We start from the raw sequence: 23,381 nt of genomic DNA on the forward strand, positions 1-23,381 counted from the left end.
AATATCATAGCAAAAACACCATATTTCTACCTGGTACCCTGTCTATTTGCTCCTGTAACTGTAAGTAAAATTCATCTGAGTCACTAGTATCTCCATCAGTTGGTTCAATGGGGGCATATACTACTATAACTAATACCCTATACTTTTTAGTCATAAAATGAGCGATTAGTATTCTATTATTAATACCTTCCCAGCCTAAACAAGACTTAGCAGCTTCCTTATTCATCATGAGCCCTACTCCCTGTCTATGTACCCCATCCTTCCTGCCTGAGTAAACAAATTCTATGTCACCTAATTTCATACTTCCTACCCCTGGGATATGAGTTTCTGAAACTCCTAATAAATCCAGTTCAAATCGCGTAACACATTCCATGTTCCAATTTTCATGTTCTTTACATCTTTGAAATTATTTTGGTCTCAAGAAAAGCAGTGATCCCGGATACCAGTGCAGGATGGGGACCAACATATCTCCTTAAGTCTACACCGAAGCGCTTAAGCCGGCTTAGAACCGGATAGACTGCTAATACTGCAAAAGTAGACCTAAGTAGCCAATTTAGCCTGTTTGAAACATCTCACAAGCCATCACCCTATAGAAAACACCTTTGAGAATTTAAATGAAGAAGAAAACTTATTAGAGACTGCTAATACTGCAAAAGTTATGAGGTACAGCAAAATTATTTTCAGCTTCACAACATTGCTCAATCCCAATTTATAAGGTTTTACAGATATACAAATACATTTCCTAAATTTTGAAGAAAAAACATTGACATGGCTCAGAATTCTACTCAAATAATAGGAATTGCATTTTGAGAACTAAAGGAAGAGAAAAAGCAAAAATTTGACAAGTTTTGAAGTCTTAATCTAAAAAGAATTAAAAGTCTTATTAACTTATTAAAAGTCTTATAACAGACAACTATATATATATATATATATATATATATATATATATATATATATATATATATATATATATATATATATATATATATATATATATATATATATATAGAGTTTTGCGTCTTAAGATCTCGCTCTTCACACTAAAAATTTTTAATACTTTTAAAAAAGCTTTTTATTGTTCTATAAATGACGCGTGCTTCTCATGAGTCGTTCTTTAAGTATTGGGACAAAAAGTCAAACTTAAGCGTAAAGAGCAAGGTATTAAGAAGGGGGTATCCCCTCATATACGTAATAATTCCTGTTCATTTTATGCTTAAATGTTGCTCCTTAACTTCAGTTGGAAAAGTTTTCGTTTAATTTATGTTTGTTTTTTAAATAATGCCGGGAAATCCGGCTCCCTCTCCACGTGTGAAGATCCTCTAGACAATTCAGTCCCGGTGAAAATTTACCCTATTCCTTGTGATGAACTTCGACCAAATCCATAACATGACAACGATCTTTGATATCTTGTGTGGTAAATACATTTAGAATTTATTTGGAAGATTTTAACAATGAACTTTAAGAACAGGGTGATGGATATGTACCACTTCAGCTAACTTTGTCCTATTTATTTATAATTAAAAAAAACAAGTTTTTTGAAACTGAAAATAAGGAGCGACATTAAAACTTAAAACGAACAGAAATTATTCCGTACATGAAAGGAGTTATCGCATCCTCAACACCCCGCTCTTTACGCTAAAGTTTTTGTTGTTTTAAAAAGTAGAGTTGTGAGAAAGAGCCAAACTTTAGCGTAAATTGCGGGTCGTTGTGGAGGGGACAACCCCTTTCATATACGGCTTTCTCAAAGTTTTGATCGGACGATTTTGAGAAAAAAGGGGTGGAGAGGGGCTTAGCTGCCCTCCAATTTTATTTTACTTAAAAAGGCTACTAGAACTTTTAATTTTATTTACGAACGTCCTTATTAGTAATAAATATACATAATTTACAAATTAACTTACGTAACGAACTTCTATGTTCGTATATTTTTATTATGTATATGAGGGATTTCCCCCCTCGTCAATACCTCCCTCTTTACACTAAAGTTCGAATTTTGTTCCAATTCTTTAAGAATGACCCCTGAATCACAAAGGCTGTTTAATTAGAATAAATAGCTCTTTTAAAATTACTAAAAACACTTTAGCGTAAAGAGTGAGGAATCGAGGAGGGGACTAACCCCTTCGTATACTGAATAATTTCTGTTCGTTGTAAGTTTTAATATTGCTCCTTACTTTCAGTTGAAAAAATTATTTTTTTATTTAATATCTGAATGTTTTCGAATTAATGCAGCTTTGATTTTGGCTCACCGTACATGAATAATTAAAACGAAATTTGCATATAAATTCCGGCTAAATGGCTATATTTATAATTTTTTTTCGTATAAATGAATTATTGGCTAAATGGCTTTCTCAAAGTTTCAATCGGACGATTTTGGGAAAAAGGGGTGGCGAAGGGGGCCTAGTTGCCCTCCAATTTTGTTGGGTTACTTAAAAATTATTTGATTTTTCGTTTGAAATAACGCTGGAAATTTCAGCGCCCCCTTCATGGAAATTCTCTTCCCCCATGAGAAATTCCTCCATCCCCTATCGCGACATTCCGACCGACATCGGTTGCGACATCGCGACCGAAAAACAAATAAGCACGCATCCGTGATCTTTCTTCTGGCCAAAAACACAAGATTCTGCATTTTTGCAGATAGAAGCTTGAAACCTCTACAATAAGGTTCTCTGATACGCTGAATCTGATGGTGTGTTTCTTTTTTATTAAGATTCTATGACTTTTAGGGAGAGTTTCCTTCTTTTTTTGAAAATAAGGCAAATTCTCTCAGGCTAGTAACTTTTGATTGGTAAAGCTAAACTTGATGAAACTTACATATTTTAAATCAGCATGAAAATCTGATTCTTGTGATGTATATATTGGTATCAAAATTCCGTTTTTTAGAGTCTCGGTTACTATGAGCAGGGTCGCTCCTTACTACTGGTCGTTACCACGAACTGTTTCACTAAGTTATTTATTTTATTTTATTATAATTTTATAGTTTTATATTATTTTTAATACATATTATATATATACTATATTTTAATTTTATTTTATTTAGGTATTTATTATTTATTTTATCTATTTATTTTACTTTTTATTAAGAACTAAGAAACTATCTACTCATGAAGCGAAAATCATGGAGAATTCGAAAGAAATCTTGGAACGGGTTTGTTTGGAGCTTTGTTCTCTACTGTGGCAATATGTCTTCAAACATGATAAAATCGCTACATATTAAAAGAATAAAGATGCGGTGTTCCTAACGTGGTCAAAATTCCCTAAATCGAACTTGTTTACGATAAAAAAATATTGGCAAGCTATTCAAATAGCCCGATGCGTGTATGAGAAATTGAGACGCATACACCCAAATTTTATCTTCAAAAAATAAAGCTATAAATTAAGCCGACGAGCTCCACCTTCTGAGAATCACTTCTCCACAGTTCTCTTATGGAACACTCGCCAGGATCGGACGTGAACCTTCTGGGCAAGAAAGCTGGGGATCACTCTTCGTTATAGAAAAATTACCACTGAACTCAATCACCCCACTTAATATGTCTTGCATCTTGCTCATTATTGCTCATCGCTGAATATGGATACCCGCTATGTGCTGGTGGTCAAAAAACGCTGCCAGCTCCATTTCTGAAAATCCAGAATAGGACTATGAGGGTAGGCTCAGCCATTACCCATGACTCTTCTTAATCTGTTAATGAAAAGGCTGGTGTAGTGGCGATAGCTGTTTTTTACGCGTGCATTAATTCACCTCCCTCTATTTAGCTCTCCTGCATTGTGCCCACCACCCCAAGTCAGAACGATAAGACCAACACGAAAACACGCAGCTCAGGCCAGTCATCTTGAGCTTGGCACGTCAACAGCTGAGAAGCTGAAGAATAGCTTCGTTTTACAGTGCTCTTCGATTTGGAACTATATGTCTGGAGATGGTTTGCCTAAAAGTCTGCGTTGATTTCTTCAAAGGATGATTCTACATACATTCATAACCTCGTGATGGGCCGAGATGAAAGAATAACGGTATGTCAGATACTTTTAAGTGTCTGGTATTGAGAAAAATCATGGATGCAGCGGTAGCTACAATCTAGTAAAGAACGAACCACAGCCCATAGTAACCAAAAGTTAAACACCGCATTTAGAAAAAAGCTACCTAGTGAAAAAAATTGCCATCTGACACTGATTCTGGAATGGTAACTATTATTTCGGCTCGTCCTAAAAGTAAAAGTTTATTGCGAAAAGAAATCTATGGTGCTTTCGAAAAAAATTCTGAAACCCAATGAAAATGGCGTCAGATCAGAATGAAAAGTGTATCATTGGAATCAGCATGGTCAAAAACCATTTAAAGGGAAATCCCCTCCCCCTCCTTGAACAACAAGGAAATTTTATGTTTGATTATTTTTTTTTGCAGGGCTAGGGTGGAAAGGAACATCATAAAGAGATGTGTAGTTGCTCATTCCAACGAAAATTAAATTTGCTAGTGCCCTTTTTAAGTGACTAAAATATTTCAGGGCAACTAGCCCTCTCCCTAAAGGCTAGCCCACCCACACCCTTTTCCCCTAATCCGTCCGATAAAAATTTTGAGGTAGCCATTTTGTTAAAAATAGTTCAAACATCATATAGCGATAACTTTGGGGTCAACGCAATCCTTCAGGGCCTGGGGGAAGGCGTTGTAAGTTATGCCCTAGGGGCAAATATGGCTCTTATAGAAGATATGCTCTTATAAACTAAGTAGAACTGTGCCAAGCATTTTTGAGAGTGCGCCACCCGTTTTGGGGACTTTTCCAAACGTGGCGGAACTGTGCGGTATACCTGGCGTTCCGAGATGTATGCCAGGTGGTGGAAAGTCAGCGCCCCCTCGAAAATGGAAAACATGATATTTCATGCTTTTATATGTAGCTGATGGTATGAGGGTTATGGTAATGATCCTACTATGAAAAAATTCCTTTTTTGTCAATTTACTATTGTTCTCACTAAAAACATTTTGGGAACTTCAGATTCTGAAAAGGGTCAATCTTTGGCCATCCGTTTCTATTCTAATACCTCCGTTTTGTTGTAAACTTTGTGAAATGATATTGTATCTCTATTGCTTTATGACTTATAAACCTCCCTGAATCCAGCATTTAAATGCTTCGTTGGTGGTTTCCAGGGTATAATAGAATTTCTTTAGAGTGAGCAACAGGAAAATAAAATTATATTGCTTTTTTTATTTGTGTCCATATGTAGGCTGTGAGTGTGCCTGTAAATTGAATCAACTGTGACGATATAAAAACTGGAAAAATAAGTTATGGTGGCCGAATGCATTTAAAATACATAATTTTGGCTATACTTATACATTATAGGGGAGGGGCAAAGTCTAGGGAGGCAAAGTATATGCAAAATATGTTAACCATGACTATTCTGCAGGTTATGAAATAACAATTGTTTTCTTAGCATGTTCCTTTCTCTACAGTTAGTTCTCTAGGCCAGTGGTTCTCAAACTGTTGTACACGCGCCCCTTGGGGGTGCAGAAAATTTTTAAGGGGTAAGTGGCCGGCTAACAAAAAAGAAACAAGGACTGACAATTTCAATTGGGCCTATATTATAGCCATAGTTTACTTTGTAGCGGTAACTGAGGTGTAGGGTACCTAAAAAAAAAGTTTGGGTAAAAAGGGGTACAGTGTACCCAAGCAGTAATTTACGCTAAATATATGCACATTAGGAAACAGAGGGGGCAGAGCCGGTCCTGGGGTAAAGATAGATAAGATAAGATATTTATTTCAAAAAGATCACTATCACAAGCCCTCAAAGGGCCGAATTCGGACTTCGGAGTCGACTAACAAAGCAAATAAAGCAAAAAACACTAATAATAACGAATAATCAAATTATGAGTAAAAAAAAAATCTGTCAAACTAAACTTGAACAAATACAAGTCAGAAAAAAAGGGAAGGGGACAAAAAATCTAATAATACAGAAAAGAACAAAAAATAAACATATATATCCAAAAATTAAAAGGGACACTAAAACAAAGTCCAAAAACTCACAAAAAAAGAACGAAGCATAAAACACACGAAAAACACATATGATTAAAAGGGAAACTAAACCAAAACAGGGGGGAGCAAGCAAATTAGTGCAACGACTTAAAGCACATCACATGAAAATAAGGGGGGGGGAGAAACTAGTTGGCTATTTTATTTATTTTTCCTGTGATGAAGGGGACAAAGGTTTTTTCATATCTGGAAGTAACGCAGCGAATGGGGGACAAAACTGGGATAGGCTCAGAAACAGCTCGAGGCTGTCGTAATCTGGATGGTGAGTGACGTTTGGGGAAATAACTTGCCGTCCGAGGGTTCATTATTCATTATGTTCATTCATTATTGGGGTTGATGGTGTCTGGAGAAAAGTTAATTATAGCCCCCTCCCCTCTCTTCCCTACTCAAAAATAAAGCCAAATTAAAGTGAAAAATTAGATTAAAATTGTCATTTCTCCCGCCACGACGCCTTCTATGCCACGACACTCAGAGCAACTGCCCCAGTTGCCCCATCCCTCGAACAGAACAGGTTAGGGTAAAATTTTAGTTAATTGACTTCTTGCTATCTCGGAAAGGGTTTAGGTTAGGAAAATGAAACTTTCATGGATGGGTCTACAGACTAAAGTATGTCCCGGGAAAGTATTTTAAAGTACCCACCTCCGCTCCTTCTTCCTTTAGAGGGCCCTGGAATTTGCCTTCATGACAGATCTGTACCTATAGAAATTTTGACAAAACATTTTACCTTAATTTTAAGTTACTAGTTGCTTTTTCTCTGGCTTTAGTTCTGAAAAATGCAATTCCTGTTATTTGAGTAGAATTTTGAGCCATATCACTATTTTTTTTTCAAAAGTTAGGAAAAGCATTTGCATAGCCTATCTTTAAGACCTTATAAAATGGAATTGGGCAAAGTTATGAAGCTGAAAACAATTTTGTTGTACTTCAATTAAGCAGAATATCTATTTGGCAAGGTTTCACTTTTATAACGCACACATTTTTAAAAGTCATCAAAGGACAGGGCCCTCTAGAAGAAGAAGCAGTGGAGGTAGTTGCTTCAACATACCTTCCCGGGACATACTTTAGTCTGTAAATTCATCCCTGAAAGTTTCATTTTCCTAACCTAAACCCATTCTGAGATAGCAAGATGTCAATTAACTAGAATTTTACCCAGGTTAGGTTGAAGTATAGTGGAAGCACCTTGAAATGTGTTTAACTATTTCTCTCTCTCTCTCTCTCTCTCTCTCTCTCTCTCTCTCTCTCTCTCTCTCTCTCTCTCTCTCTCTCTCTCTCTCTCTCTCTCTCTTGATAGTTCCTTTTCAAGATTAATATATTTTTTAAGATTCTCCCGCCGCCACCCCTAATGTACAAATATATATTCTGAATTGAAATATAGGCCTACCCTGAATTGGTATATAAAAGGTAGGGGTAAAGTTTATTTCCGATGTAGCCTAAATGAATGTTGAATCTGGATTCAGGACACAATTCCGACTATAGAGGTAAGTCTGAACTTTACCCCTATCCCCCTTAATTTGCAAGGACATACTCTGAGCTGGTATAGCCTATATAGTGGTGGGGGTAAAGTTCGTTTCTGACACATATGAATGTTAAATTTTGATTTAGGATCCAATTCTTACTATAGAGGTAAGCTTATTTCTAAGCAGACAGAATAGTCAATTAATATAAGCATTACCCCCAATACCAGTCTGTTGACTATGACCCAAAATTGCGTGATTCCACATTTCAATACACTGATGAAAAAAACAAAACAGAAACTTACATCTAAAAAGCAGAAATCATTCCAAATTCAACGAAAACAATCCAAAATGTATAAGTCAAACAAGATAATCCTCATTCAGACTTCAATCCAAAATGTATGAAGTCATAAGTCAAACAAGATATTCCCAAGCACAGAATTCATGTTGGAAAGAGTCGTAAAAAAACTAGTTTTTTTATTTAATTTCTGAACATTTTGACTTGATGCATGTTTGATTTTGGCTCTCCGCACATAAAATATTAAAATGAAATTTGCATATGAATTCTTTTTTTGGCTAAATGGCTTTCTCTTAGTTTTGATCAGACGATTTTAAGAAATAAGGGGTGGGAAAGGAGGCCTAGTTGCCCTCCAATTTTTCGGTTACTTAAAAAGGCAACTAGAACTTTTAATTTTTAAAGAACATTTTTATTAGTAAAAAATATACGTAACTTATGAATTAACTTGCGTAAAAAACTGTTTATACCCGAAAATCATGATTTTCTGATTTTTGATTTTCCCAATTTCTATATATATATATATATATATATATATATATATATATATATATATATATATATATATATATATATATATATATATATATATATATATATATATATATATATACATATATATATATAGGCCCTATATAGGCCAGTGTATTTTCCTGATGAGCACTTGTGTTGGGTTGTTGCCTCTGAATTATTTGTCTTTATTATTTTTTCTATTGTTTGGTAAATGACGACTTATACTTGTTGACGACATGACTGCCTGTCCATGGATTATTCTTTATGGTTGATTGTGTATGGCTATGCTGTTTGACCTATGTGATTGTATGGATGAGTAGGGTTAAGGCCTCATTCAAGTGCTGGTCTTTATTAATCACTAATTTAGGAAAACAGTCTTCCTTTTCTCCTTCTGTTTCTCTTTTTTTGTGTGTTTGTGCTGTTGCATTGGTGATTTCTCTTTTCATGATGTATATAAAATATAAAACGAGAAATTCAGTAAAATGTGGTAATGAAGTGTAAAGATGAATTCTATAATTGTTTAGTTCATTCAGGTTTTTTGCAATGTGTTAATATTTGTGATTTGGTAAAATTTATTATATTTAGTTTACCTATTGTTGCTAAAAAGAGGGATATATTTACAGGATAAGCTTGTTTTGGTGTTACTTGGTTGTTTTACATTTGCTGTTTTTTTTTTCTTTCATAGGCATGTATTTTGGGGGTGATACCTGACACGGGGATGCCATGGATATTCTGTGGTAGCCACAACACTTGGCTGGGTAGAGAATTTAAAGTGGCGAAGCCCTATATAGGCCAGTTTATTCTCCTGAGGAGCCCTTGTGTTGGGTTGTTGCCTCTGAATTATTTGTCTTTATTATTTTTTCTATTGTTTGGTAAATGACGACTTATACTTATTGACGACATGACTGTCGAAGAAGGAGAAAAGGAAGACTGTTTTCCTAAATTAGTGATTATAATAGACCAGCACTTGAATGAGGCCTTAACCCTACTCATCCATACAATTACATAGGTCAAACAGCATAGCCATACACAATCAACCATAAAGAATAATCCATGGACAGGCAGTCATGTCGTCAATAAGTATAAGTCGTCATTTACCAAACAATAGAACAAATAATAAACACAAATAATTCAGAGACAACAACCCAACACAAGGGCTCATCAGGAGAATACACTTGCCTATAGGGTTTCGCCACTTTAAATTCTCTACCCAGCCAAGTGTTGTGGCTACCACAGAATATCCATGGCATCCCCGTGTCAGGTATCACCCCCAAAATACATGCCTATGAAAAAAAAAGCAAATGTAAAACAACCTAGTAACACCAAAACAAGCTTATCCTGTTAATATATCCCTCTTTTTAGCAACAATAGGTAAACTAAATATGATAAATTTTACCAAATCACAAATATTAACACATTGCAAAAAACCTGTATGAACTAAACAATTATAGAGTTCATCTTTACCATGTGGCTAATTTTAAAAAAAATCCGCTCAATTAGAAACCCAATTCAAAATAAATGGCGCTTAGTTGAAAATTTCTTTAAGTATTTCTAGATAATTCTTTTGATATTTATTTAATAGTTCGTTATAAAGAAAACTAAATTTTTTAAATTGCCAAGTTAATTTATTTGTAGAAAAACCTCTTGATATCAATTTTTGGCTTAAAATTTTACATCTATTTTTAAAATCAATATAATTACTACAAATCCTTGCATAACGAAGTAACTGTGAGAAAAACGCTGAATATGTGATATTTGAGTGTATATTACTTTCAGGGAATGGGAAACTAATCTCTTCAAAATCAAAATCATCCGTTTTATTATACATTTTAAAACTTAATTTATCATTATCACAAATATTAATATTTAAATCTAAGAAATGATCTTCATGACCAGCGCCATGACTAGGTTCAAGAATAAGCTCTGATGGATATATATTTTTAGAAATATCAATGAAATCCTTACAATTTAAGACCAAAATATCATCTAAATATCTTTTATTATTTGACGAAACATGTTTTAAATTATTTGGATTATTCTTATCTATCATATATTTATATTCTAGTTGACTTAAAAACAAGTCAGCTATAAATGGGCTGGCATTCCCCCCCCCATGGGAATTCCCACAATTTGCTTGTATAAATCACCACCAAATCTTATCTAAGTATTGTATAAAACAAATTCTAATAACTCAAAAATCATATCCAAGCTTTAACATCTCAAGTTAACTGTAGTATTAAAGCAATTTGTCCATAAAGCTTTTTTATTATAAGTTTCTATTTTTAAGAACCTTTTACTAGATAAGAGGAAAGATTTCTTGATAACAATTTTTAAATTATCTAACACTACATTAAGTGATAAATTAGTATACATTGTCGCAAAATCGAAAGACTCAATTCTTTTAGCTGAAACCATTGTTAAAGAATCTATCACCTGTAGTGAATTATTAACACTCCAATATGGATTAAAATTCGAATATTTTTTAATACAAGAACTATAGGTTTTAAGTTTATTTACAATTTCCTTTAAAATTAAAGAGAGGTCAGTAGCAGCAATGCGGGTTGGACATTTAGCTGCTCCAGCAATAAACCGTGGTTTAGGGGGATTTTATGAAATTTTACAGTCCAATATAGGAAAGGGAACTTTTTATCATTGTCATTTATTTTAATATTAAAATTTTTAAAAAGTATTTCTTCAGTCTTTTCAATTAAATTCTCATCCTCTATATTTACATTTTCTTAAACATTAGTTGTGCATAACTCCCTTTTTAAGATATCACAATACAGCTTCTGACAAATTATGGCAAAATTATTATTAGTTTTATCCACTGGCACAATTACAAATTCATTCTGTAGATTAGCAATTGCTTGTTTAATCTTCGCATTATAAAATAATGATTTTGTGTTACTATTTTTTAAGTTAGAATATATTTTATTTCTTATTCTACTAATAATTAAATTCTTCCAACTTTGAAAACTCTCTTTATTTTTATTCTCTCTCTTACACCACTTATCAATAAATAAATCCCAAGCCATCAAGAACACTCGATGGTTTAAGATGATGAGAAAGACGGAAATTAACCCTTTTATTCATTATAATTTGAAGATCATCTTGGTTTATTATTGACAAGTCCCCTGTTATAACATGTTTGTAAGTAGGATTTACAAATGGGCCAAGTTGCTTACAATTACAAACCGGTTTCCAATTTATATTACTATCTAATCTTTTAAGTATCAAATTATAATTAAAAATAACTTGTCCAATAGTTTATGAAAATTTATAAGTTAAAACTGGACTATCATTATAATTCAAATTACTAGGAAGGGCATGTTTCACATGCCGCTGATTTAAAATTTCTGGTAAATTAATATCTTCAATCTGTTTACAAGTAAAATTAATAGGTAAATATAATCTGTTATCCTTATTACTAATCTTATTAAACTTTTTCTTTTTTGAAATAAATTTCGTTTTAATTAGAATGCAAATTGTATCATATATTACTTAAAAATTATATTCAAGAGCTGTATTATTCTTAAAAATCCAGAAAAGTTTGATTAAATTCCTCTTAGATAAATTATTTAGACATTTTATTACAGAAATCATACCCCTAGATTCAAGTAGCTGGTATAGATCTATAGAAAGCATATGTACATCTAATTCATTTTTTCTATTATTTTTCCTGTGTCCTCTCGATCGTTTTTTACGTTTAGTAGGTCAAGTAAAAGAAGGATGGTCCATAAAACCATCAATACATTTAACAACAACCTGAGACATGTCACCATATTTTGCCACACGATCATTTAGCCCAAAAGGATAAGCTGTACCAAGAGTATGGATCCAGAAATCCTCCTGTTTACGTAGTCTATTATTCCTCTCTTCTTTATTTAAATTTTCTAATTCTAAATTTTCTAAAATTGTGACAGTTATACCTGATATGGAACATTTACCATTATTACAATGTTGAACTAGATAGTTATTAGTTTTTTCATTATTAACTGTTGTCTTGTGTCCAGAAAATCTTTTATATATATTATTAGTTGTTTCCCCCACATATTGTAGGCAGCATTTATTACATTCTAATAGGTAAATTACATTGGTTGTTTTACAATTAACATTACCACGTAACTTGCATGCAAAATTTATAACTTGCATGCAAAATAGGCCATATAGAACCCTATAGACCCTATATATATATATATATATATATATATATATATATATAAATGGGTACCTGGAGAAATCTGGGGAAGGTAAACAGTAAGGGTGTGGTGCCAGCACAGGATGGCTGGCCCCCAACCCCCCATTGCACTTCCTGGCTGAAGGGCCAAGAAACGGAGATCAGCACCGCCGGTAGGGACTGTAAAGTCTAATGCCGTATCCTTTACCTTTTGAGCCGTCCTGGCCGAATGGGTTTTTGCGCTGGATTCGGGGTCCCTTGTCTGAGAGGACACGAGTTCGAATCCCGGTGTACCCAATTCTTCAGTTTGGGACGGGGGTCAGTGGCGTGACTCTGTAAGCTTAGCCAGAGTTGACCCAGCTCTAAATGGGTACCTGGAGAAATCTGGGGAAGGTAAATAGGAAGGGTGTGCGAAAGCACAGGATGGCTGGCCCCTAACCCCCCATTGCACTCCTGGCTGAAGGGCCAAGAAACGGAGATCAGCACCGCCGGTACGGACTGTAAAGTCTAATGCCGTATCCTTTACCTTTTTTTTACCTTTATATATATATATATATATATATATATATATATATATATATATATATATATATATATATATATATATATATATAAGGAATTTTGCCATAGGCAATGGTAACAAAACAGCACGAATAAATTTCTAAATCGATTAGTTCTCCAAGGTAATGGCACTGATTTGTTCTTGTTTCTGGTATTTACTACTGAGTTGGCAGCAGCAGGGGGTAGAAAATGTCGGTGGTTGGGGCTAGCAAGGAGAAGGTGTCCCAAACATATTGTTAACTGAAACCTGCGATCTCTAAGAGTTTTAATCTTTAAAGACACAAGAGCAGACATAATTTTATATAATCTTTGTATAATCTTGCATAAATTTTGTATAATCTACAAAATTTTGGACTCTTTTCACATCATCACTTAGAAATTCAATATTATGAATCCAATGCCACCAAAGGGGACATGCATATTCTAACATGGGACGTATGTATGTTAGATATGCCGTTTTTAGCTGATTTACTGGGAAACCTAAGTGGCACATTGAAACCACCATTTTTTGGAACCACCTGAACTATCAAACGTGATAAGACTAAGGGAATAGCCCGAACAAATTAAATTCACAATATTGAAACTGAACAACCTGGACTGTCAAATAGGACAAGACGCAAAAAACGAAAACTTACAAGCGTTATAAATGATAATTCGTAGGAAGAAAAGAAAGTTTTTGTCCCATCACCTGAACAAATAACAAATCTAAAACCTGGAGCGTCATGTATATCTAGGTCAATAAGGGCAGCTAAAGCAAAGGGCATTAATAGATTGTCTAAAGTTATGAAAATCCAAAATGAAGAAGCATGAAAAACGGGGTTAGAAGATAAGCGATATCGAGAATCAGAACATGCCAAAATTGAAAATGATAGTTAAAATGATTGGGTTTGGTATTTTGAGATGGATAAATGACAAAAGACAAGCCAAGGCAAAAGTCAAAGGTCTAATAAAAAAAAATTGTGATTTTACAAAGCCACTAATTCTCATTTCAGGCCATTTAAAATGTTTAAGGGGTTGATTGATGAAAATGAAGCACAGATAAATGTGCTTAGAAAACTAGTTAAAGTGAGAATCGCAACAGTTAAAGAAAAATGCATGGAACAAACAGCACCGAAAATTACATTGAATTATAAACGAAATTTTTAAGAGTGATCTGGTTGGAAACTGGAAAAGAAGTATTTGTTATCTGTCACGTGTTAAGAAATAGAGATAATGTATGAATCTAAACTGCTAAAGCCAATGGCGTGGAAAAAAAACTTTCTGAGGTAAAGATGAACAAAAATGGACAACAAATCTACGGCTGGAAAACAAGAAACAGCGATGACCGGCAACAAAAACGATCTAAACAGGTCATGACTTTAAGAAAGAATTCTTTTTTTTTCACATGGTAGCTCTATCAAACCTGTGGTGACGCCATGACATCAAAGAAAGGCTCAAAATGGCTGCGGTTAGAAGACAAGCGACAATGAGAATCCATATATAGAAGCGACAATGAGTCGCCAGTATACATTTTCTCCTTCTGTCTCTTTTTTTGTGTTTGTGCTGTTGCATTGGTGATTTCTCTTTTCATGATATATATATGTATATATATATATATATATATATATATATATATATATATATATATATATATATATATATATATATATATATATATATATATATATATATATATATATATATATATATATATATATATATATATATATATATATATATATATATATATATGTATATATATATATGTATATATATATATATATATATATATATATATATATATATATATATATATATATATATATATATATATATATATATATATATATATATAAAGAAAAGTTCGAGGGGGCATAAAGTTTTTTTATGCCCTTTGAACTTTGTTTGAGGTCTTTCTCAGAATTCCGTGACCAAAAACAACAACAGATACTAAGAAATTACTCCCCCACAGTTCCCGGCAAACTCCAAATGTTTAACATGGGAGGTATAGGAAGATTCTTTGCGAGTCCGCCCTGCCTTAAATTTCTGAAATCGTTTTCCATCTTAGCTGGTGGAACAATAAACCAGGGCTTCTTAAACTTTTTTATATAGTGACCCCCTTCAAGCTTAGGAAATTTTAAACGACCCCCTCCTCCATATAATAAAATATATATTAACCGTAGATGTAGATGTAATATCGGACTATCTTACAATGTAAATAAAATAAGGATTAAAGAATACGCACCCATTCATTTCACATACGTTGACGGGATATCGGTCGCAATAAAACACAATAAATAGAATGAAATAAAACTATATATATATGTATATATATATTTATTCAATAGAAAAAATAAACTTTTGTAACAATTTTTTTATAAGAAAACATAAAACTATATTTAGATATTTAATAGAAAAAATAAACTTCTGTAACAATTTTTTTAATAAAACATATTATTAACATCAAACAATATTAATGTGACGGATGTGATTGTTTATTTTTACACAAATAATTAAATCTAGGCTAAATTTGAGTTAGTGCAGATCGTAATAAATTTTCAACGTTTATTAAAGTTGAATGGTATTTTGAATTTTTGTAAGTTAATGTGGAAAAGGCTGATTCATATAAATATGTTGTACAAAATGGTAGTAATTTGTTTATTGCCATTTCCGATAGTAGGGGATATTCTGATTTGATTTCTATCCAAAATTCATGCACAGGCACTTGAGAAAATCTGAGTCGCGAGGTAGTATCACTTGTTAATTCGGCAAATTCTTCTTGTGCTTTTAAGTTTAAAAATTAATTTCTTCCATTTCAATTGAAAATGGATTGCAAATCCATTGTTGTGTATCGATATCATTGGGAAAATACCTATGAATGTAAACTTCCATATCCTTCAAATGATTAACTATAATTTTTGTTATAGGGGTATTTTTTTTGAAATATTGTTACTAATTATATGCTCGTCAGTAAATGGAAACATTTCGAGCGATCCACTTTCCACTCTGTTCTTCCATATAAGAATTTTTTTAGCAAAGGCCTCAAGTTTATTTTTTAACATAAACATATTAACGCAGACTCCCTGCATTGATAAATTCATATCATTGATTTTATCAAAAATATCTGCCAAATAGCATAGCTTGAGAAGCCATTAATTATCGTGAAAATAATCGGCCAAATTAGAATTTTGCTCTGTTAGAAATATAAGAACTTCATCTTTTAAAGTTAATAATCGTTTCAAACTTCGACCTCTTGATAGCCACCTAACTTCAGCATGTAGCAATATTCTTGTATAATCCGAATCCATATCAATGCACAAATTTTTAAACAATCGACTATTAAGTGCTCGCCTTTTAATAAAGTTAATGATTTTGACTGCATCAAAAAACACAGTGTTTAATTCTGGTGCAATTTTTTTTTAACAACAAGTGCCTCTCGGTGAATCATACTATGTGTAAATGTAATATGATGATTTCCAGCTTTAACAAATGCTGCAAAACCAAGATCTTGTCCGGTCATTGTTGCAGCACCGTCCGTGCACACACCAACACAATTTTTCCAATTTAATCCTACTTTTTCAAAAAACTCATTTACTATATATATATATATATATATATATATATATATATATATATATATATATATATATATATATATATATCTTTTCCACGAGTATGACCTTCCAGAGGACGACAAAACAGTATATTTTCATGAATGCTTCCCTCATAAATATATCTTACAAAAAGTAACAACTGTGCCATTTTTAAAATGTCTGTCGACTCGTCCAGTTGTATTACAAACTTTGAGCTGTCTTTAAGCCTCATAAGAGGCTGTTGAAATTGATCATTGCTAATGTTTGAAATTCTTTTGGACACAGTGTCATTTGATAATGGAATTTTATTAATTTCAGCAGCATACTGTTTTCCATGAACAATTTCAGACATTCTTATAGCTGCAGGTAGTAAAAGTTGCTCTCCAATAGTAAAAGGCTTTTTCGTTTTTGCTATCAATTACGAAACTTCATACGATACCAATAGATATTTATCATTCAAAGTAACATACTTCTCCAAAGTGTTCGCTTCTTTATTTGATGTTTGCAAAAGACGCTAAAAATATTCTATTGGCTTTTTTGATAACGTTGCATGTTAAGTATTCAAATGTCGTTGCAGTTTTGACGGTTTCATGCTATCTGCAGCCAAAACTTCTTTGCAAATTAAGCGCACTGGTTGTTCTTCATTGTTGTGAGAAGATCATGTGAAACCATACTGCAAATATGATTCGTCATATTTTCTGTATTTTGTTTTGATAGAAGTCGGATTTGAAGCACTGCAACTTGGTTGTGATGGCGTGGCAGACTTATTAGTTGGAATTTTAATTAACCATTTATCCATGATGGTTAAATAATAATAAATATTTCAACAAAATGTAGTTGAACTTTAACGTGATAATTAAAAACACCAACTGAAAATTACACAGTAAATACACACATGTCACTACGAAGACAAAGCTGAGTCCAAACTGAAGTACAAACAGTATGTGTAAGCTGTAAGGCGACGCGGCTTCTGGGTACTTATTAATCACTAAGTTATCTTGCAAACACTGACGCCGGCGGCCAGACAACAACGTCGAAGGTTCAGTTGAAAATCGAGGAGCGCGTTGTATTTATTCTTTTAAATGCTACTTCCATATTTTCATTTATAGGCCCTACATAACAGTTTTGCATTGCTTTTTTTTTAAGTTATAATAAAACTACAATAGTATTTTGTATGATTTTTATTTGTATTTATATTTGTACGTAGTGTGTATACTAATTTTAAAATTTTATTTGTAATGATTGAAAAGTATCAGATCTTTGCGACCCCCTTTCAGTAGACTCGCGACCCCCCTGGGGGTCGCGACCCACAGTTTAAGAAGCCCTGCAATAAACTAACAAACGCCATCCTTAGCATAGAACCTAATCAGAGTAACTCGATACAACCGTGGGAGATTCAACTTCTTATGGTCAGAAAACTCTCAATTTTATTGTCTTGAAATAATTGTTTCCAAACGTTGGGTTCTACCTTTCCAGATGTTCGAAAAATCGAATTTAGAAACATTGTGTAACGTAATACTTGTGGTTTGAGAATTTATGTTTTCAAAGTACCCATAGATTTTCGAGTAGCATACCAAGAACAGTGAAAATGAAGTGTGATCATTTGAATTGGTTATAGGTCTATAGGGTTTCGCCACATTAAATTCTCTACCCAGAAATCATACCCCTAGATTCAAGTAGCTGGCATAGATCTATAGAAAGCATATGTATATCTAATTCATTTTTTCAATTATTTTTCCTATGTCCTCTCAATCGTTTTTTACGTTTAGTAGGACAAGTAAAAATATATATATATATTTGGTAAAATTTATTATATTTAGTTTACCTATTGTTGCTAAAAAGAGGGATTTATTAACAGGATAAGCTTGTTTTGGTGTTACTTGGTTGTTTTACATTTGCTGGTTTTTTTTTTTTTTTTTTTTTTTTTGTGCTGTTGCATTGGTGATTTCCCTTTTCATGATATATATATATATATATATATATATATATATATATATATATATATATATATATATATATATATATATATATATTGCTGTTTTTTTCTTTCATAGGCATGTTTTTTGGGGGTGATACCTGACACGGGGATGCCATGGATATTCTGTGGTAGCCACAACACTTGGCTGGGTAGAGAATTTAATGTGGCGAAACCCTATAGACAAGTGTATTCTCCTGATGAGCCCTTGTGTTGGGTTGTTGCCTCTGAATTATTTGTCTTTATTGTTTCTATTGTTTGGTAAATGACGACTTATATTTACTGACGACATGACTGCCTGTCCATGGATTATTCTTTATGGTTGATTGTGTATGGCTATGCTGTTTGACCTATGTGATTGTATGGATGAGTAGGGTTAAGGCCTCATTCAAGTGCTGGTCTATATTAATCACTAATTTAGGAAAACAGTCTTCCTTTTCTCCCTCTGTCTCTATTATTATTATTATTATTATTATTATTATTATTATTTTTTCTGTGTGTGTTTGTGCTGTTGCATTGGTGATTTCTCTTTTCATGATATATATATATATATATATATATATATATATATATATATATATATATATATATATATATATATATATATATATATATATATATATATATATATATATATATATCATGAAAAGAGAAATCACCAATGCAACAGCACAAACACACACATACAAAAAAAAAAAAAAAAAAAAGAGAGACACAAGGAGAAAAGGAAGACTGTTTTCCTAAATTAGTGATTAATATAGACCAGCACTTGAATGAGGCCTTAACCCTACTAACCCCTCATATGCGTAACAATTTCTGTTCGTTGTAAGTTTTAAGGCTGCTCCTTACTTTCAGTTGAATAAAAACTTTTTTGTATTTTTTTCATTGCTTTTTAAAAAAAATACTAAAACTCCTGCGCCCCTTTGATGGAAATTCTCTTCCCCCATGACAAATTCCTCCATGGAAAGTTCACCCCGCATAAGTACTTCCTCTCAACCCCTCCCCCCAACCAAAAAGATCCCCCTGAAAGTGTTTGTACACTTCCCAAGAACCATTACTAAACACCGGTCAAAGTTTGTTACTTGCAGCCCCTCCCACGGGAACTGTGGGGGAGTAAGTCGTCCCTAAAGACATAGTTATTAGGTTTTTCGACTATTCTGAATAAAATGGCTATCTCAGAATTTTGATACTATGACTTTGGGAAAAAATGAGCGTGGGAGGGGGCCTAGGTGCCCTCCATTTTTTGGTCACTTAAAAAGGGCACTAGAACTTTCAATTTCCGTTGGAGTGAACCCTTCCGCGGCATTCTAGGACTACTGAGTCGATACAATCACCCCTGAGAAAAAAAAAACAAAACAAATAAACACGCATCCGAGATGTCTTGTGGCAAAAAATACAAAATTCTACATTTTTTAGATAGGAGCTTGAAACTTCTACTGTATGGTTCTCTGATACGCTGAATATGATGGAGTGATTTTCGTTAAGATTCTATGACTTTTATGGGGTGTTTCCCCCTATTCTCTTAAATAAGGCAAACTTTTGAGGCTCGTAACTTTTGAGGGGTAAGTTTAAACTTGATGAAACTTATATATTTAAATTATTTATTTGAATAAAATTACTCAAAAAGGGTTTATGACGAAAATGTTCTTCCCTAATTCTATCTAAAATTTCAATTACTCCCCCTCCTTTTATTAACAATGCCAGACTTAGCTAAGAGAGCACCATGTCTTCAGTCAATCAAGGAAGTTAGGGTGATATATTTATCCTGTATACTTATCTGATCCAGCGACAACACTCAAGAAGGGAAATTACGTTAATCCTAATAAATATTTAATAAAAAAACAAGGTTTTTCAACTGAAAGTAAGGAGCAAATTTAAAACTTAAAACGAGTTGAAATTAAAGGGGGGATCAACTTATACCTCAACTGTAAAATTTTATATTAAAGTTAGAAAAGATTTAAAATAATCTATCTTGTAAATTTAGTAAAACTTAAGAATCTTCTGGGAAAACTGATAGATTTGCAACATTTTATTTTCTAAACTTAGAAAGTATCCAAAACTATCGACTTTTAGTATCTTTTGCTGAAGATTTTAAATTAACTTTACAATTTAGAATTTGTATTTTGCCACATTTACGGTTTGAAAACTTCCTATGGAGCCATTCCTTTCATTTCAACTTATATCCAACTTATATTCAACTTTCCTTTCATTTCAACTTTAAGTATGCTAAAGTTCAAAACGCTTTGTCTTTAATTGCTTAACAGGAAAAAACAAGAAATTTCAGTACAGACTAAGAATTTGGACCATGGTAAATTGGATATAATTCAACTAAAAATATTGTCTTTACTTACCAAGGCTCCATTTGGCTAATTTGCAAGTTCCCTCCCAACGTTATTTTCTTCACAAATAAGAGACAAGTACAAGCATAATGGGAAACTTGTATTGCGACAATGTAGATTAACAGCTTCCCTAAAACAGAAACCTCGTAATAAAATCTGTTTAGTATTGCAATGTATGGAAAACGCAATAAAAAACTAAAATATTGTAGGGCTTGACATTTTTGTTATTACTTCTAGGTTTCAACATATAGTAGCTTCCTAAGAGAAATATATTACTGGAGTACTGAAATAACTTCGACTTGGAAAGACATAGAAACTAAATGTCAAATTAAACACAAACTCCTTTTTGAACTGAAAATTGGCTGACAATTCTGGTAGTAAAACATTCAAAGTTTTTTTGGCCAAGCTCAGTCTGTTCTTTTAATCATGATTATAGAAAGCTAACGGTTTTCACGAGAAACTTATTTTGCATCGCAATTTAAATCTGAAAGTGGTTGTTGCTTTGTACATTTAAAAGTAATCAATTAAGCCTAAAATGTTTCCCTTTTAGTTTTCCTTAAAGTCCATCTTAGTATAAAGTCTATCTTAGTTCCTATGTGATCAAGAAGATAAGCACTGAACTTTTAAAGTTCCATTTAATGCTGAATTTTAGGTTAGTTACAGTGCAAAACGAATTAATGTTTTTATTTTATTGTACTATTATTATTATTTATTTTCTTAATGTGAGGCAGCGTTCCGCATTTTAAATAAAAATTCGTGGTGATAATCTTAACTACGTTTTTAGAACAGTACATTCAAGCAGTTCTCTTGTGGGGAATAGGTCCCAAGCAACTTTTTGTTTAATAATAGTAAGCCAAAATAATTTCTAATTAACGGTCAGATATGGCTGCTTAAAAAGTATGAACACAGCTCATCAAGCAAAATAACAAAACTAGTAAAACGAATTTTCAAACTTCAAATTAAAATATGCCGTACGGCTCCGTCATCGGAGGCTATCCACTCAATTTCACAGTCTTAAATTAGCATTTTTCATTGTTAGATTACCGTAAGAGAGCCTGACAACATAAAACTCAGGTTCAAAGAAGGGATTTATTTATTACTTTTCTTCTTCCGTCCATATACCTCATTGTAATGCAAAATTTGACGTTTTTGCAAAAGTTATACTCTTATGACCACTGTAAAATATTCGCAAAAATTCCCTCTCATAAAAAACATTTTTGCAATGAATATAGAAAGGAAGCTGCTTTTACAGCATGAATACCAAATAGTTGTTTCAACTTCAGGTTTTTAACAGACCACATAGCATTCAATATATTCATGCGTTCGTTCACGTTCGGGATTGGAGGATGTCATAAAGAAAGATTTGAAGGAAATGGAACTTCCTGGGGGCTATGATGGGGAAGCTTAGACTAGATTGAAATGGGGAAGGAGTATGTGTAGTTGTGTTGGCCTCAGGCGGCTTAGTGCTGCGGTGAGTTGTTAGTAGTCGTAGTAGTATGATTCATAGTATAAACCTATCATCATACTAAGTAATTTGCCTCCTAAAAACAACAAACTGATTTTTTATAATTACCATACTTTATTTTATCACCATTCTTATGGACGTTTTCCTAAAATCAAAATTTTCCTAAAATCACAAGAAACTTCCCCATTTTCAAAAAAGAAAAATATTCATAATTTTTAGTATTTTATCTCTAGCTTCACAACCGCCATATTAAAAAAAACAACTGATTTACCACACAATCACACCTTGGGCCTAACTTTTTATTAGTAAAAGATTTACGTAACTTATAAATTAGCTTACGTAAAGAACTTTTGTATTCTCATATTTTTATTACATATATGAGGGTGTTCGCCCCCTTGTCAGATCCTCGCTCTTTACACTAAAGCTTAAATTTTGTCCCAATTCATTAAGAATGACCCCAGAATCACAAAAGCCGTAGAATAAATAGTTGAAATTACTAGAAATACTTTAGCGTAAAGAGCGAGGTATTAGGAGGAGGTGAGCCCCTCAAATGGGTAATAATTTCTGTTTGTTTTAAGTTTTAATGTTGTTCCTTACTTCCAGCTGAAAGAACTTTATCATATTTATTTTTTCATTGTTTTTTTTTAAATAATGCTAGTAAATCCTGCGCTCCCTTCATGGAGATTTTCCTCCCCCATGACGAATTATCGATGGAAAGTTCCCCCAGCATATCCCCCTCTTCTCAACCCCTCCCCCAGCCAAAAAATCCTCCTGAAAACGCCTGTACACTTCCCAATAACCATTACTATATGTAAGCATTGGTCAAAGTTTGTAACTTGTTGCCCCTTCCATGGGGACTGTGGGGGACTAAGTCGTCCCCAAAGACATAGCTATAAGATTTTTCGACTAAGCTGAATAAAATGGCTATCTTATAATTTTGATCCGTGGACTTTGGTAAAAAAAATTAGCGTGGGAGGGAGTCTAGGTGCCCTCCAATTTTTTTGGTCACTTAAAAAGGGCACTAGAAC

The 23,381-nt window shown here is 33.0% G+C and overlaps 1 protein-coding gene across 2 annotated transcripts in view; it reads right to left on the reverse strand.

Annotated features, from left to right (window-relative positions):
• Positions 1–21,000, reverse strand: part of LOC136039783 (KIF-binding protein-like) — an 80,288-nt gene extending 59,288 nt beyond the window's left edge. The window contains exon 1 of one of the 2 annotated variants that reach the window (XM_065723658.1): positions 20,901–21,000. The gene's annotated coding sequence lies outside the window, so the exon portion shown is untranslated. Of the gene's footprint in view, positions 1–7,761; positions 8,121–20,900 lie in introns of those variants that run through there. The other variant, XM_065723657.1, reaches the window with a different exon arrangement.
• Positions 21,001–23,381: the final 2,381 nt, after the last annotated feature.

Source organism: Artemia franciscana, chromosome 20 (assembly GCF_032884065.1).
Source record: "Artemia franciscana chromosome 20, ASM3288406v1, whole genome shotgun sequence".
Taxonomy (NCBI): Eukaryota; Metazoa; Arthropoda; class Branchiopoda; order Anostraca; family Artemiidae; genus Artemia; species Artemia franciscana.